Here is a 12,720-nt window from a genome sequence, read left to right on the forward strand (position 1 = left end):
AGAACCTTAGGCCTCCTACAAAACCTTTCACCTGACTCCATCAACCTCCTGACCCCACCGACACCCCGCACCCCTACCTTCTTCCTAAAATTCACAAACCCAATCATCCCGGCCGCCCCATTGTAGCTGGTTACCAAGCCCCCACAGATCGTATCTCTGCATACGTAGATCAACACCTTCAACCCATTACATGCAGTCTCCCATCCTTTATCAAAGACACCAACCACTTACTCGAACGCCTGGAATCCTTACCCAATCTGTTACCCCCGGAAAACATCCTTGTAACCATTGATGCCACTTCCTTATACACAAATATTCCGCACATCCAGGGCCTTGCTGCGATGGCATTGATGCCGCTTCCTTATACACAAATATTCCGCACATCCAGGGCCTTGCTGCGATGGAGCACTTCCTTTCACGCCGATCACCTGCCACCCTACCTAAAACCTCTTTCCTCATTACCTTAGCCAGCTTCATCCTGACCCACAACTTCTTCACTTTCGAAGGCCAGACATACCAACAATTAAAGGGAACAGCCATGGGTATCAGGATGGCCCCCTCGTACGCCAACCTATTCATGGGTCGCTTAGAGGAAGCCTTCTTGGTTACCCAGGCCTGCCAACCCAAAGTTTGGTACAGATTTATTGACGACATCTTCATGATCTGGACTTGCAGTGAAGAAGAACTGCAGAATTTCCTCTCCAACCTCAACTCCTTTGGTTCCATCAGATTCACCTGGTCCTACTCCAAATCCCATGCCACTTTCCTTGACGCTGACCTCCATCTGTCCAATGGCCAGCTTCACACGTCCGTCCACATCAAACCCACCAACAAGCAACAGTACCTCCATTATGACAGCTGCCACCCATTCCACATCAAACGGTCCCTTCCCTACAGCCTAGGTCTTCGTGGCAAACGAATCTGCTCCAGTTCGGAATCCCTGAACCATTACACCAACAAGCTGAAAACAGCTTTCGCATGCCGCAACTACCCTCCCGACCTGGTACAGAAGCAAATAACCAGAGCCACTTCCTCATCCCCTCAAATCCAGAACCTCCCACAGAAGAACCACAAAAGTGCCCCACTTGTAACAGGATACTTTCCGGGACTGGATCAGACTCTGAATGTGGCTCTCCAGCAGGGATACGACTTCCTCAAATCCTGCCCTGAAATGAGATCCATCCTTCATGAAATCCTCCCCACTCCACCAAGAGTGTCTTTCCGCCGTCCACCTATCCTTCGTAACATCTTAGTTCATCCCTATGAAATCGCCAAACCACCTTCCCTACCCTCTGGCTCCTACCCTTGTAACCGCCCCCGGTGTAAAACCTGTCCCATGCACCCTCCCACCACCACCTACTCCAGTCCTGTAACCCGGAAGGTGTACACGATCTAAGGCAGAGCCACGTGTGAAAGCACCCACGTGATTTACCAACTGACCTGCCTACACTGTAAAGTTTTCTATGTGGGAATGACCAGCAACAAACTGTCCATTCGCACGAATGGACACAGGCAGACAGTGTTTGTTGGTAATGAGGATCATCCTGTGGCTAAACATGCCTTGGTGCACGGCCAGCACATCTTGGCACAGTGTTACACCGTCCGGGTTATCTGGATACTTCCCACTAACACCAACCTGTCAGAACTCCGGAGATGGGAACTTGCCCTTCAGTATATCCTCTCTTCTCGTTATCCGCCAGGCCTCAACCCCCGCTAATTTCAAGTTGCCGCCGCTCATGCCTCACCTGTCTTTCAACAACATCTTTGCCTCTGTACTTCTGCCTCGACTGACATCTCTGCCGAATCTCTTTGACTTTACAAATGTCTGCTTGTGTCCGTATATGTGTGGATGGATATGTGTGTGTGTGCGCGAGTGTATACCCGTCCTTTTTTCCCCCTAAGGTAAGTCTTTCCGCTCCCAGGATTGGAATGACTCCTTACCCTCTCCCTTAAAAGCCACATCCTTTCGCCCTCTTTCCTTACGAAGCAACCGTGGGTTGCGAAAGCCAGAATTTTGTGTGTATGTTTGTGTGTCTATCGACCTGCCAGCGCTTTCGTTTGGTAAGTCACATCATCTTTGTTTTTATATATATGACTACCACCAAATTATCAAGAGGGTGAATAGGCATAGGCAGAGGGTGTATACTGGCAACACGCAATATCCTGTTACAGATCATGCTCCACAACATGACAATTGTGACCTCTGTGCGTGTTTCCCCACACACGCTATCTGGATGCTTCCCCAACACCAGATTCTCAGAACTCTGCAGGTGGGAACTAGTGCTACTTGTCCATGGTTCTCACCACCCACATGGCCTTAATTTACGCTAATTTCTCCTGTCTCAGCATTTTTTCACAGTAACAACTCTTTTCTTCACTCTGTTTTAGTTTTGTACATCTTTCATTGTCTTACCCGTATATTTTTCACGAGCCCCCCCCCCCCCCCTGCCCCACCACCTCTGTTGTGTACAATGCACTAGGCTTTTCACTCTTATTAACTCATGCATGATGTTTAAGCAGTAATCTCTGTCTTGCATATTACCCTGTCTTCCACCTTTAAGTTCTCAGGTTTTCAAATCTCGTCTGATGCAGTCCCCAACAATCAGTCTTTCCTTCTCATCCCGTGCAGCAAGTCTGCCCTGACCCGTGGTTCTATGTGACTTTCCCGAAATCTACTCCTTTTCCTAGATCTCTCCAGTTCTTTACCATCACCCCTTTTCCATCCCTTTCAACCCTTCTGCATGAAGAACGAGCCACTGGCTCTGAAAGCTTGCCTAATTACAACCTTCTTTTATGTGTACTTGTTGAGTAGATTTTTTATCTATCCAATTAAATTATTTTGTCAAGTATATTAGTAGGTTGACTGCAACTACTAGATCAAATTCATTAGTTTATTGCATAACAGAAGTAAACCAGTGAGAACAAACTGTGCTGTAACACTCTTGTGTTTCAGAAGAACCATTTTCCTCCTTTCATTTAGGACTGTTGAAGGTCTTCAGACTGTTCTTCTCATTACAGAAATTTGCTTTGGAAATGATCCATACTTAACACTTCAAACTGAATAACAATGGATTGTTTTTAAAAGAAAAAACAAAAATCAAAGTACATTTTGAAATAACGCATTCTACTGGATTCTCTATGAAAAAACTATTAGGTACAAGGGAACTCTTTTTTTTTCTATGGTACTTTAATTGAATTTGCATTTACTACTGTCAGTTTGAAATAAAACTGATTCTTTAACAAATTCAACTGTCAAAGTGCAACATTGTGCTTACCTTAAGCACCTGATAGGAAGCTACCTTCTGACCATGAGACCATTTGGCACAATTTGTGTGTTTCACTGGCCTGCAGAAGAGCAGCAGAATGCTTGGAAAAGACATGAGTGGTGAATCAACCATGCTAAGATTAGTAGTACAGAAAATGTGCACTGTAAAATAAAAACAATGTATAGTGTGTGAATAATAAATAAAATATTTATGTTCAAGGTAATTCATGCACATATTTATTTCTGCAAGTTTTTTCCCCGTTGTAACAGACAAAAGGTGTGTGTAACTAGTACAAAAAGCTGAGCAACTGGAACTGTTATAATTCTGGTTCTACGGATAACTTCAAGTATTCTAGAATAAAGAGGCTGCAAAAATGTTGCATCAAACTGGAAAAACAAAAAATGGAACATCCAAGACGAAATATGGCAATATTACGAAAGGGATAGTTGTTACCATATAGCAGAGGTACCGAGTCGCAATGGACATTTCCACTACATTGTGAGTAGCAACTATCTTTTTTGTAGTACCAGACAAATGAAAATAGGGACTGCAGCTGACGGTCACCATATCAACAACTTCAATAGAAATAAGTATTTCTTTTTCTTTTTCAACTGAAAGACCAAATAAAACTATATCACTCATCCAATGAACTGAATTACCATGTATCATACTAAACTAAAGAAAAGAGCATTACTGCTTCTATTTTAAATCCGCAGATGGGAATTTGTTGCTCCCATAGTGCATTTGAATATTATGCAACTATTAGATTACTTTTGTATTTAAACAACTAACATCACTCAGGGATTACACTTATGCCTGGCCTGTTTTGACTGGTTGATGGCTGCCTACAAAGCAATCACTGATTGCAGGACAAGTGATCAGCATGTCACCACTCCTTCCATTCGTTATTGTCAGTATATGAATCCTGGCAAAGCCACTTAAGCAATTCCACTTCTGAATTTTGTTATTTAAACTTTTGAATAACTTATATTATATGATTCCATTTGTAAAGTACATTTAGAATGGGAATAAATATGAGATATTTGTGCAATTATTTATTAAGACATTAAAAAGACTACAATCTAACAAATTAACAGTACACTAATGTGATAGGGTCATTCCATGTCAAGTCACCCAGGCCTTGACACCAACCATGTCAGATTTTGATGAAACTTGGTACAATTACTTCTTTTATCATCCTGAAAGCACTTGTAAAATTTTTTTGCTCTATCTCTTATAGTTTTTTTTTATAAATTTTTGAAGTTTTTAGATTTGGCGTTGTTTCAGCAGTCGGAAATTGTAACTTAACGTGTTCTCACAACTAAAAAAATTTGTATATTAAAGAATACTCAAGATATCAGTATGAAATTTTGGAATAAGTTTGTGTATTATATCTAAATGTTAAAAAAAATTACCATAAAGATATATTAAAATCTTCCAAATGAAAAAAATTTACAAGTTTTTTATTTTTTTTTAGCTAACGGATGTTTAGTTTTACAAAAACTGCAATATCTAGAGTCTCAGATCTGATAGAAAGCTCAAATTTGTTTTAAAATACTCTTAATTGTATAGGCTATTAGATAAAAGAAAAATTATGTTGGCTTTTTAACCTGTTTAATAGTTATCTAATTTTTAAAATAATATTAATTATATTTTAAAAACAATAAATACCAAGTGACTTAGACACCGAAAATAAGTTTTTGTCTTCTTGGAGTAGCAATGTACACTTGGATTTTGTTTTGTTACTCCTGTGTTTTGAAGTAAAAAATTATTACAGTGTTAAATAGTGCTTGGATAGTATTTTATTAAGTTTATTCGAACTCTCAGTAAGTACTGTTACTTAGTTTACAGAGATTCTTTTCCAATATCCTATAGAAGTAACCAGAACAGTAATCAGACCAAAAGTGAAATCAGTATGTCAGATATTCAAACCTGTAGTGTAGGGTTATTTAAAAAATCTGACTGTTTCCAAACAACCTACACACCTTCAAAAAAGTTACAACCGGTATCAGAATTGAGTGAGGAAGAAAAAGATTTGATCCACTTACGATCTGGAATTAATCTGTGTGAATTTAAGAATATATGTTCACACCACAGCTACTACTTTTTAAATGTTTTTGAAAAGTATCAAACAACATGTGTAGACCCACTAAAAAAAAACAGAAAAAGCCCATCAAAAAATCGTTGAGAAGTGTAGGCTTGGATCTTTCTAAACAATTACTGACAAAAAATATTAGCATAAAACCCGGACAAAAGCTTTGCTTAACATACCGTAACTTTTGTGAGGAAAAATTAAGAGTTGAAGTCAAGGAAAGTGAAACAGATGATGAAGTCATGGTTGAATTAGAATCATTGGAATCCAGAAATGAATCCCTCGTACAAACAAACATTGCTCTTGATTATTTAGGTTTAACACTGATAAAGCTTCATGGCTTGTCAGAACAAAGTAAAGGGTCTTATTTTAAAAAGAAGGTTAGCAGTATTGAAAAGACTGCAAAAAAGGCGGTTTCGAAAGCATTAAAATATGATGCACCAAGTTCTGATGATGACGAAGAAGATAAAAGTGTGGTTGAGAAAGCAAAGGATTTTGATGTAATGATTTCTCTTATGAAAGAGAAGATTTCATCTGTTGGGAGGTCTAGAAAAATCCAGATTCTGACCTTGGCTCCAGATTCTTGGAGTCGAAATAAAGTGATGAAAGAATTTAATGTAAGTGAGTACATGGTGCGACAAGCTAGAAAGCTAAAATCTGAAAAGGGTATTTTGGAAACTCCTGGTCCAAAAAAAGGTAAAACTCTTTCTGAAAATACAGTAAGACTTGTAACAGATTTTTATGAAAAGGATGAAAGTTCCAGAGTGCTACCTGGAACGAAAGACAAAGTAAGTGTTCAAGAAAATGTGTACATGCAAAAAAGACTCATTTTGTGTAACTTGAGAGAACTCTATTATTTTTTCAAATAGGAGAATCCCAAGGTAGAAGTAGGATTTTCAAAATTTTGTTTCTTGAGACCTAAATGGTGTATCCTTGCTGGTGCTGCAGGCACACACACTGTATGTGTATGCAGTATCCACCAGAATGTTAAATTATTACTGGATGCTGTGAAAATTTAAGAATCTTATATTAAAGACCTAATTAAGATGCTTGTGTGCAACACAGAAAACCAAAACTGCATGCTACATCATTGCAACAGCTGTCCTGCAAATACTGCACTAACAGAGTGCTTAACTGAAAAACTAAGTGAATATTATGATTTAGAAGAAGAAATTGTAATCAGTCAGTGGGTTAACACAGACAGGGCAGAAATGAACAAACAGTCTATCAGTGTTGAAGACTACATTTCTTTATTGGTTAGGTCATTGGAAAAGCTCACCCCGAACTCGTTTATAGCAAAATCCCAATCAGCAGCCTTTAAAAGATTGAAAGAAGACCCACCACACAAAACAGCAATTATTGTGATGGATTTCAGTGAAAATCATTCCTTTGTTATACAAAATGAGATCCAAAGTTACCACTGGTATAGAGGTGGTTGTACTCTACACCCAGTTGGAGTTTTTCTAAGAAATGAGGAAAACAATGTTTTTGTTTCCAACAACTGTTTTATTAGTGATGACGAAGAACATGACACTGGTTTTGTTAACTTTGTACAAAAAGAAATTACAAAGTCGCTGTCATTACATCATACTGACATTGACTCAGTTCACTACTTTACAGATGGTTGTGCTGGGCAGTACAAAAATAGAAACAGTTTTAAAAATTTGACTGAACACTTGAGAGACTAATTTGAAGGCCCAACACTCTTTTTTTGCAACAAGTCATGGGAAGTCAATTTGTGATGGCCTAGGAGGAACTATTAAAAGAATTTTAAGGAAAGCCAGTCTACAGCTTTCAGACAAAGAACAAATAATGACAGCAATCGATGTGTATAAGTTTTGTGAAAAAAATATTGAAAACATTCATTTTCACTTTATTGACAAAAAAGAAGCTGATTTGCTACGGTTAAAACTAGAAAAACGTTTTTCAGCAACCTGAACCATTCCTGGAACAAGAAGTTTTCATAACTTCAAACCACTTCCAACAAACAACCATGAAATTAGAAGGACTACAGATAGTGTAAAACCCTCCTTAGTCTTTTCTTTCCATTCTTCTTCTGATTGGGTTCGTGTTGAACCATCCATAAATAGCTATGTGGCTGCAAATTATGATGGTAACTGGTACTTTGGACTGGTAAAAACAATATTCAATGATGAAGAAGATGCAGAAATTCTATTTCTACATCCTTCAGGACTTGCTGCATCATTTTATTGGCCTGAAAGAGAAGATTCCTGCATAGTGCCTTTGGAGCACATAGTCTGTGTAGTAGAAGCACCTCAATCACGCGGCACTGGGAGAATGTATTACTTCAAAAAAGACTGTATCAAAAGAACTGAAAGCTCCTGGATGAAGTGGAAAAACAGTTTGAATCAGCATTAATGTTTATTAAAAAGACAAAATTACTCAAAAAATTCAATGTTTCAAGCAATCAGTTGGGTTATACATAAGTGTCGTAAGTATCTTTGTACATAATTCTAATGTAATCTGTTGTTGTTGTTGTGGTCTTCAGTCCTGAGACTGGTTTGATGCAGCTCTCCATGTTACTCTATCCTGTGCAAGCTTCTTCATCTCCCAGTACCTACTGCAACCTACATCCTTCTGAATCTGCTTAGTGTATTGATCTCTTGGTCTCCCTCTACGATTTTTACCCTCCACGCTGCCCTCCAATGCTAAATTTGTGATCCCTTGATGCCTCAAAACATGTCCTACCAACCGATCCCTTCTTCTAGTCAAGTTGTGCCACAAACTTCTCTTCTCCCCAATCCTATTCAATACCTCCTCATTAGTTACGTGATCTACCCACCTTATCTTCAGCATTCTTCTGTAGCACCACATTTCGAAAGCTTCTATTCTCTTCTTGTCCAAACTGGTTATCGTCCATGTTTCACTTCCATACATGGCTACACTCCATACAAATATTTTTAGAAACGACTTCCTGACACTTAAATCAATACTCGATGTTAACAAATTTCTCTTCTTCAGAAACGATTTCCTTGCCATTGCCAGTCTACATTTTATATCCTCTCTACTTCGACCATCATCAGTTATTTTACTCCCTAAATAGCAAAACTCCTTTACTACTTTAAGTGTCTCATTTCCTAATCTAATCCCCTCAGCATCACCCGATTTAATTTGACTACATTCCATTATCCTCGTTTTGCTTTTGTTGATATTCATCTTATATCCTCCTTTCAAGACACTGTCCATTCCGTTCAACTGCTCTTCCAAGTCCTTTGCTGTCTCTGACAGAATTACAATGTCATCGGCGAACCTCAAAGTTTTTACTTCTTCTCCATGAATTTTAATACCTACTCCGAATTTTTCTTTTGTTTCCTTTACTGCTTGCTCAATATACAGATTGAATAACATCGGGGAGAGGCTACAACCCTGTCTCACTCCTTTCCCAACCACTGCTTCCCTTTCATGCCCCTCGACTCTTATAACTGCCATCTGGTTTCTGTACAAATTGTAAATAGCCTTTCGCTCCCTGTATTTTACCCCTGCCACCTTCAGAATTTGAAAGAGAGTATTCCAGTTAACGTTGTCAAAAGCTTTCTCTAAGTCTACAAATGCTAGAAATGTAGGTTTGCCTTTTCTTAATCTTTCTTCTAAGATAAGTCGTAAGGTTAGTATTGCCTCCCGTGTTCCAACATTTCTACGGAATCCAAACTGATCTTCCCCGAGGTCCGCTTCTACCAGTTTTTCCATTCGTCTGTAAAGAATTCGCGTTAGTATTTTGCAGCTGTGACTTATTAAACTGATAGTTCGGTAATTTTCACATCTGTCAACACCTGCCTTCTTTGGGATTGGAATTATTATATTCTTCTTGAAGTCTGTGGGTATTTCGCCTGTCTCATACATCTTGCTCACCAGATGGTAGAGTTTTGTCAGGACTGGCTCTCCCAAGGCCATCAGTAGTTCTAATGGAATGTTGTCTACTCCCGGGGCCTTGTTTCGACACAGGTCTTTCAGTGCTCTGTCAAACTCTTCACGCAGTATCTTATCTCCCATTTCATCTTCATCTACATCCTCTTCCATTTCCATAATATTGTCCTCAAGTACATCACCCTTGTATAAACCCTCTATATACTCCTTCCACCTTTCTGCCTTCCCTTCTTTGCTTAGAACTGGGTTGCCATCTGAGCTCTTGATATTCGTACAAGTGGTTTTTCTTTTTCTCCAAAGGTCTCTTTAATTTTCCTGTAGGCAGTATCTATCTTACCCCTAGTGAGACAAGCCTCTACATCCTTACATTTGTCCTCTAGCCATCCCTGGTTAGCCATTTTGCACTTTCTGTCGATCTCATTTTTGAGACGTTTGTATTCCCTTTTGCCTGCTTCATTTACTGCATTTTTGTATTTTCTCCTTTCATCAATTAAATTCAATATTTCTTCTGTTACCCAGATGGTTCTATGGTTGTTATGACTTTAATTTTGTATTGAATGTCTCTTATTTCTATTAGCCCTCGTCTTTTTACCTACTTGATCCTCTGCTGCCTTCACTACTTCATCCCTCAGAGCTACCCATTCTTCTTCTACTGTATTTCTTTCCCCCATTCCTGTCAATTGTTCCCTTATGCTCTCCCTGAAACTCTCTACAACCTCTGGTTCTTTCAGTTTATCCAGGTCCCATCTCCTTAAATTCCCACCTTTTTGCAGTTTCTTCAGTTTCAATCTGCAGTTCATAACCAATAGATTGTGGTCAGAATCCACATCTGCCCCTGGAAATGTCTTACAATTTAAAACCTGGTTCCTAAATCTCTGTCTTACCATTATATAATCTATCTGATACCTTTTAGTATCTCCAGGATTCTTCCAGGTATACAACCTTCTTTTATGATTCTTGAACCAAGTGTTAGCTATGATTAAGTTATGCTCTGTGCAAAACTCTACCAGCCGGCGTCCTCTTTCATTTCTCTCCCCCAATCCATATTCACCTACTACGTTTCCTTCTCTCCCTTTTCCTACTGACGAATTCCAGTCACCCATGACTATTAAATTTTCGTCTCCCTTCACTACCTGAATAATTTCTTTTATCTCGTCATACATTTCATCAATTTCTTCATCATCTGCAGAGCTAGTTGGCATATAAACTTGTACTACTGCAGTAGGCATGGGCTTTGTGTCTATCTTGGCCACAATAATGCGTTCACTATGCTGTTTGTAGTAGCTAACCCACACTCCTATTTTTTTATTCAATATTAAACCTACTCCTGCATTACCTCTATTTGATTTTGTATTTATAACCCTGTAATCACCTGACCAAAAGTCTTGTTCCTCCTGCCACCGAACTTCACTAATTCCCACTATATCTAACTTTAACCTATCCATTTCCCTTTTTAAATTTTCTAACCTACCTGCCCGATTAAGGGATCTGACATTCCACGCTCCGATCCGTAGATTGCCAGTTTTCTTTCTCCTGATAACGACGTCCTCTTGAGTAGTCCCCGCCCGGAGATCCGAATGGGGGACTATTTTACCTCCGGAATATTTTACCCAAGAGGACGCCATCATCATTTAATCATACAGTAAAGCTGCATGTCCTAGGGAAAAATTACGGCTGTAGTTTCCCCTTGCTTTCAGCCGTTCGCAGTACCAGCACAGCAAGGCCGTTTTGGTTAGTGTTACAAGGCCAGATCAGTCAATCATCCAGACTGTTGCCCCTGCAACTACTGAAAAGGCTGCTGCCCCTCTTCAGGAACCACATGTTTGTCTGGCCTCTCAACAGATACCCCTCCGTTGTGGTTGCACCTACGGTACGGCCATCTGTATCGCTGAGGCACGCAAGCCTCCCCACCAACGGCAAGGTCCATGGTTCATGGACAGATGAGAAAATGACAAAGAAAGATAAGAAATATTATAACGCAACTACAAAAACAAAATACCCACCCACCATCCCCACACCAAAACCACCCTATACACATTCTTTAAGTACTTATTTATCTACTGTGCACACAGGGCACCCAGAGTGCATCCCAGAGTGCCCCAGAGAGCTACAACACTAAGAAGAATCGCTTCTCGGCTTTTGGCAAGATCAATGTGTAGTATTATTTATTTATGTAATCTACTATAATTAATAAACATGTTAAAAAGCCATCATTATTTTTGTTTTATCAAATAGCCTATATTTTTAAGAGTAAATTAAAACAAATTTGAGCATTCTATCAGGTCTGAGACTCTAGATATTGCAATTCTTATAAAACAAAACATCCGTTTAAAAAAAAATACATATATTTTTTTTTCATAGAAAATATTAATATATTTTAATAGCATCATTTTTATCTTCAAATATGTATAATAAATAAACTTGCTGCAAGAATTCATGATGTTATCTAAAAGAGTTTTTAAGATAAGCAAATTTAAAGTTTTGAATACAAATTAAATTGACCATTTCCAAAGGTTCAGAAAACGCAAAACATAAAAACTTTAAAAATTTATAAAAAAAACTGTAAGAGATACAGCAAAAAAAAATTGCAGGTGTTGTCAGGATGGTATTAGAACCATTTGAGCCAAATTTCATGAAAATCTCAGTAGGTGGGTGTAAAATTTATTTTTTATTGGGCGATTTGATATGGAATGACCTGACATGGTTTTATCAGTCGCTACAAGGCTTTAAGTAAGATAGTAAGTAGTCTTAAAAACCCCATATGTCTTTCCTCCAACAAGGCTCTTAGTTCTGCTTCATCCACTACTTGTATGTAACTATTTTATCCTTTCCTTTCATTTCTTCTGCCTTTACCTTTCATTTCCAAAATTGAAACTTCTGGTCCTGAAATCTGGCAGCTTAGTACTTTTTCCCATATGTATTCCTATCGGCACTTTCCCAGACTTCCAGTTTTAATAACTAATCAGATGGTACTTTTATTTTTTATACCACTAATTATCACCCTTGTTCTCCTCCTTTCCTGCAAGAACACAAATCTGCAAGTGAAGGACATTAAATCAAAATGAAGTGACACCCACACTACACAAAAGCAATGTTGACTGATGGTCAGTTGTATAATCTCAATACATAGACAATCTGATTTGCTTTCTATAATCATGACAGGTTTTAACAATATCATGAGAAGGAAAGTTGCCACTCACCATATAGCAGAGGTATTGAGGCAACGCAAAAATATTTTCACACTTAAAAGCTTTCAGCCAATGGCCTTGTCAACAATATAAACACGCTAGTGCGCGCGCGCGCGCGCGCACACAAACACACACACACACACACACACACACACACACACACGCAACTCACACACAAACGCAACTCACACACACGACTGCAGTCTCAAGCAACTAAAACCACACAACTTTTGTTCTCATACTTTTGTTACATTCCGTCCTGGATGTTCCATTGCTTGATTTTTGCATG

This window comes from Schistocerca nitens, chromosome 9 (assembly GCF_023898315.1).
Source record: "Schistocerca nitens isolate TAMUIC-IGC-003100 chromosome 9, iqSchNite1.1, whole genome shotgun sequence".
Taxonomy (NCBI): Eukaryota; Metazoa; Arthropoda; class Insecta; order Orthoptera; family Acrididae; genus Schistocerca; species Schistocerca nitens.